The sequence below is a fragment of the Procambarus clarkii genome, chromosome 60 (assembly GCF_040958095.1).
Source record: "Procambarus clarkii isolate CNS0578487 chromosome 60, FALCON_Pclarkii_2.0, whole genome shotgun sequence".
Lineage (NCBI taxonomy): Eukaryota > Metazoa > Arthropoda > Malacostraca > Decapoda > Cambaridae > Procambarus > Procambarus clarkii.
The window spans coordinates 737,264-743,263 of NC_091209.1; the positions used below are offsets into that span (position 1 = coordinate 737,264).

At 35.6% G+C, this 6,000-nt stretch overlaps 1 long non-coding RNA gene across 1 annotated transcript in view; it reads right to left on the reverse strand.

The window, feature by feature from the left end:
• LOC138353954 (uncharacterized) overlaps positions 1–5,461 on the reverse strand; it is a 30,511-nt gene extending 25,050 nt beyond the window's left edge. Inside the window, exons 1-3 of the long non-coding RNA XR_011223311.1 lie at positions 5,331–5,461; positions 882–1,041; positions 84–190 (exon numbers count right to left, since the gene is read on the reverse strand). This is a non-coding gene — a long non-coding RNA (uncharacterized lncRNA). The remainder of the gene's footprint in view (positions 1–83; positions 191–881; positions 1,042–5,330) is intronic.
• Between the last annotated feature and the right edge of the window lie 539 nt (positions 5,462–6,000).

Here is a 6,000-nt window from a genome sequence, read left to right on the forward strand (position 1 = left end):
ATATATATATATATATATATATATATATATATATCGGACAATTAGTAAAAAAAAAAAAAAAAAAAAAAATTAAATTATTTTACCTTGTACCTAGATCCACCAGGCCTGTTTGGTGCCTGTTTCAGTACTTCAGAAATCTGGAAGGTCACATCCTCCTCCTCAACTTGTGGATGTGCGTTGATAGATGATTCTGTAAAATTAAGTTATTTATATAATAATAAATTCAGTATAACAATAATATTCTGTAAAATTAAAAGTAATTTATACATCAATCAGATAAAACTCTCCAGAGATGGTGATACACAACATATAAAGGACAAGTTTCAGAACAAAATATGCATTTAGGAATAAGGTTTTGTACATGTAGGTAGCACATGAGAAAATAAGTGGAAGGTGATCAAGTTTATATTAACATGTTAATGACTTTGTTAAGGCTTTGCAAGAATGAAAAAATATTAATAATATAATATCACCTACCAATTAATTGTACATCATTTATAAGTCAATTATTTGCATTATTATTATTCAATACTAATGATATAAAAATGCATTTTGTAATCTACTATTTATGCAAGTATTAAGCACAGGATCATGAAATAAACTGCAAAATACTGTAATGGATAAACCAATTAATTTTACATTTTCCTATAGCTAAGTCAGTCAGTTCTATTAGCAGCAGAGAACAATTATGCCCAACCTCTATTAAATGAAACAATCTTAAGAGCAAGTGATAGAAATATAATCATTTATGCTTGGGATTATGGAATGGTTCCAAATATGAAAAATATCAAGTTTTTTGGTTAAAATTTTTTAACTTAAAATTTACATTTTTAAGTGAATTTTAAACTTTAAAAAAATTATTTAATTTTTTGGTTACTTACTTAAAATAACATTATATAGTTCTTGTTTTTGTAGAAATGCCAATTTCTTCTTTTGCCCTTCCAGACTGTATAGTGACCACAGGCCGTTTGTTCATATCTTCATTATTCTTCGAACTGTGGTTTCACAATCAGACCCACGTACACTGGTTAAAAGCATCACCTAAAAGCAACAACAAAAATGTAGTACACTGACGAATTTTGAATATATATATATATATATATATATATATATATATATATATATATATATATATATATATATATATATATATATATATATTAGTTGATTTTATACCCGCATTAGGTCAGGTGATAATACAATGAAGGTGATAATAAAGCCATTCACAACTGCAGGCCTAATAAAAAAAGGAGGTGGCATAGCAATATCTTACAAAGATACCTTCATCTGCAATAGTCTCATTAGTAATAGAGACGACTATTGTGAATATACCTTTGCCAAGTTCTCCAGTAAATCCCTTAAATCCTCCTTGACTATAAGTGCCATCTATAGATTTCCCAATACCGACATAGCTTCATTCTCAGATAACGTAAGGAATCTTATCATAAATAACAATCTCAACAAAAATCAAACCAACTTAGTGGTTTGTAATGGTGAACAAAACATGCAGATACTTATATATAACCTGTGAATAGAGTGTAATAACACCAAAACTATTTGTTTATTGTTTTATGACCATAATAATTGAATCACTAATATGATTCACTAATATATAATCCTAATAATAATCACTAATATATAATCCATTGAGCATGCTGCATCTCTTTCAGTCTCTTTGCAATTTGAACAAGAGGGTTTTTAATTGATCGAACCATATTCTTAAAGTAAAGTAAATGAGATGTATTCCATATTTTGCAAAATATACGATGAAGGCACACAAACATTCATACCAAAACTGAAGGGCAGGATTTATGAGGAGACATTAGAGGCATTAAATATTCCAAACTTGAAGACAGAAGGAAAAGAGGAGATATGATCACTACGTACAAAACAGTAACAGGAATTGATAAACTTGACAGGGAAGATTTCCCGAGACCTGGAATTTCAAGAACAAGAGGTTATAGATTTAAACGAACTAAACAAAGATGCCGAAGAAATGTAAGACAATTCACTTTTGCAAACAGAATGGTAAACGGTTGGAACATGTTAGGTGAGAAGGTGGTGGAGGCCAAATCCGTCAAAAGTTTCAAAGCATTATATGACAAAGAGTGCTGGGAAAATGGGACACCACGAGTGTAGCTCTCCATCCATCTGATTGATAACCCAAATGAATTTTTCATGGATATGATACCAACATCAAATCATAAATCAGATGTGATCCTATCCCCACTGGATTTTGAAGAAGCCATAGACAGTATGCCTATGCACTCTGCACCAGGCCCTGACTCTTGGAACTCTATATTCATCAAGAACTGTAAAAAACGTTATCGCAGGCCCTTCACATTCTTTGGAGACAAAGCCAAGATACTGGCATTGTCCCTGACATACTAAAAACCGCAGAGATAGCACCGCCCCATAAAGGAGGAAATAAGGCAGAGGCAAAAAACTACAGACCGATAGCACTAACATCGCACATCATAAAAATCTTTGAGAGAATGCTAAGAAGTAAGATCACAAAATACATGGAATCACAGCATCTCCATAACCCCAGACAACATGGTTTCAGAACAGGGCGCTCTTGCCTATCACAGTTGCTGGACCACTCTGACATGGCACTAGATGCCATGGAAGACAAACAAAACGCTTTGACAAAAAAAAGCCTTTGACAAATGTGACCATTGTGTTATTGCACATAAAATGCGTTCAAAAGGAATTACCGGAAAAATAGGCAGATGGATATACAACTTCCTGACTAATAGAACCCAATGTGTAGTAGTCAACAAAATAAAATCTGGACCATCAACCGTAAAGAGCTCAGTCCCCAAGCGTACTGTGCTTGCTCCAATACTTTTTCTCATCCTCATATCGGACATAGACAAGGACACAACCTATAGTACTTGATCATCCTTTGCAGATGACACTAGAATCTTCACGAGAGTAGGCAACATAGAGGACACGGCAAACCTCCAATCAGATGTAAATCAGGTCTTTCTATGGGCTACAGAAAATAACATGGTGATTAACGAACATAAGTTTCAGCTCATGCGCTACGGAAAAAATAAAAAATATAAAAACGGAAACCACTTACAAAACTCAGTCAAATCATAACATTGAACGGAAAAGCAACGTAAAGGATTTGGGTGTACTGATGTCAGAAGGCCTTACATTTAAAGAACACAATAAAGTAGCCGTCACAACTGCAAGAAAAATGACAGGATAGATAACAAGAACTTTTCACACTAGAGATGCTATACCGATGATGATAGTTTTCAAGACGCTAGTGCTCTCTAGAGTGGAATACTGCTGCATAATGAAAGCCCCTTTCAAAGCTGGAGAAATTACTGACCTATACTTATGCATTTATCTTCGGTTTAACACAACAGGCACCAGACACACGCTAGGCATCATACACACTAGGATAAAACAAACATTAGGCCAGAAGTCAGAAAAGAATTCAAAGAATTTTACTGGAAAGGCTTGCTGTTAGGAAAGGAAGTAATTGAGATGAATTAATGCACAGTATGTCAATTTTGTGAAATATATGATAAAGGAACAAAAACATTTATACCAAAACAAAGATGCAGAACTAGGAAACAGGATTTGTTCAACTGAAATTTCAAGACGGACAGAGACCAAAAGACACAAAAATGGAATCAATATACGAAGAGGCCAAACCCCCAAACATACCAGTAATACAAAGAGAAACAACTACACGGCAGTGAGGAGAGAGGCAGAAAGAAATTTTGAAAAAAAGGAACAAACAAATGTAAAGTAGAACAAATCATATTCTATAAATACAGCAACAACCAATTGCAGGTAAAGGATAATATTCAGAGCTTTTAAATGCATGGATGGCGAAATACTCAAGAAATTGTTCACGACTTTTGTTAGACCAAAGTTGGAATATGCAGCGGTTGTATGGTGCCCATATCTTAAGAAGCACATAAACAAACTGGAAAAGGTGCAAAGACATGCTACTAAGTGGCTCCCAGAACTGAAGGACAAGAACTATGAGGAGAGGTTAGAGGCATTAAATATACCAAATATACTACACAAATATATATACTACACATGCACAATAAACTACCCTACACAGGCTGAGTATGGTGTGTACAATAAATTATTAGCTAAAAGATAAGACTGAGTTTGTATAAATGGGGGTTAAGTCAGAGTGGGAAAATGTAAGTGGAGTGCCTAAAAACCCTGTCCTGGGACCTCTGTAATTCATAATATATACAAATAATTTAGACTCAGGTTTGATCAGCAATATTTGAAAATTTCCAGACGATACAAAAGGGATTTTTTTCTGGATTCAGGATTATTTTTTTATGGCTGAAAACAGGTTTTCAGCAATAAAAGAAATACAGTATTGCTGGAACAACCGTCGACATCTTCAAGAGAAAACCTGAACATCTTCAAGAAGTGAAGATGACCTTGAGAAGAAGTATAGGTTGGGAGAAGTATAGGTTAGGAATTGTCTCCAAAGAATTCTCAAAGAATTACTCGTTATTGCTATCCAAGATAATTAGACGAGCCAAAGCTAAATACTACGAAGATAAATTTACCCAAATAAAGAGTACCTTACCTAAAAATATGTATGTACCTTACGTAAATAAACATTTGATTTTGAAGTGCCGGACAAACAAGGCTGTGGTGGATATGTGGGCCTGAGGGGCCTGTCCAAGCAACAGCCTGTTGGACCAAGCTCTCACATGTCAAGCCTGGCCTTGGAAGGGCTTGGTGAGTAGAACAACTACCAGAACCCTATAATGCATGTATCAAGGTGTCCAGGCAGTGAGCACCACATAATGCAGTGCAGTCCTGTAAGAATAAGCACAGTAAGTATGGGCATGGAGGGGGTGCAGCAGTGGCTTGTGAAGGGCTGGAGAGTAAATGGACATGCCCAGGGGTAAAAAGCATTAGGGTAACAGAACATAGCCCATAAAAATAGTAATGACAATGAATGAATAATTATATGAATGCAATAATACTTCATATCTCGATAGGAATACTAAGCAGGATGCAAGACAAGGTACTGGTGGTGATAGTGGTTGGTACAAGTCCTCACATCCCCACAGACACCAGTAACAGCCCTCACCTCCCAACACAGTACCCTTGTAGCGAGTTAATCTTATACTCGCTTCATTATCTTATAGCATAACTAATTAACACTAATTACAGAAGCTACACAGGTGATACTTTGGTGTGAGTTGAGCGCACTGAGCGTCGGTATCGCTACACCCTTGTTCCTTAACAACCCTTTGGACCTTTATTACAGAAAAATAGAATCAATTAATTTAATAAAATATAAAATATAAGTGCTTACTTACGATAATACTATCGGTGGAACACAAAATCTTCTTCTTCTTGATAGTAGGTGCAGTTTGCATGAAGGGTTAGTCCTCGCCATGACTGAACTGACGACAAAATGGCCGATGTGTTGATATGGCGTCAGGTGACGCTGTGACGTCACAGGTGAGGGACGCTTTGCGCATTACTCCCTCGTACTTAAAAAGTACTACAGGTACTTTTTGGTTTTATTTTTGAATATGGCAGAAGTTGGACAGCTTTTCAAATCATTATAAGGGAGTGAGTTCCATAGACTAGGTCCCTTTATTTACATAGAGTGTTTACATAGATTAAGTTTGACTCTGGGGATATCAAAGAGATATTTATGTCTGGTGGGGACGTGGCCATGTGTTCTATTACATCTGTCCAGGAAGAGTTTCAGAACAGGGTTTGCAGTTAGAAAAAGGGCTTTATAAACGTAATTTACACAGGAGAATGTATGGAGTGAATTTGTTTAGCATGTTTAAGGATTTGAACAAGGGAGCTGTGTGTTGTCTGAAGGTAGAGTTATTTATTGTCCTGATAGCAGATTTTTACTGGATGATGATGGGCTTGAGGTAGTTTGCAGAGGTTGAACCCCAAGCACAAACGCCATAAGAATGATAGGGATAGATAAGTGCATAATAGAGTGAGAGGAGAGCAGAGTAGGGT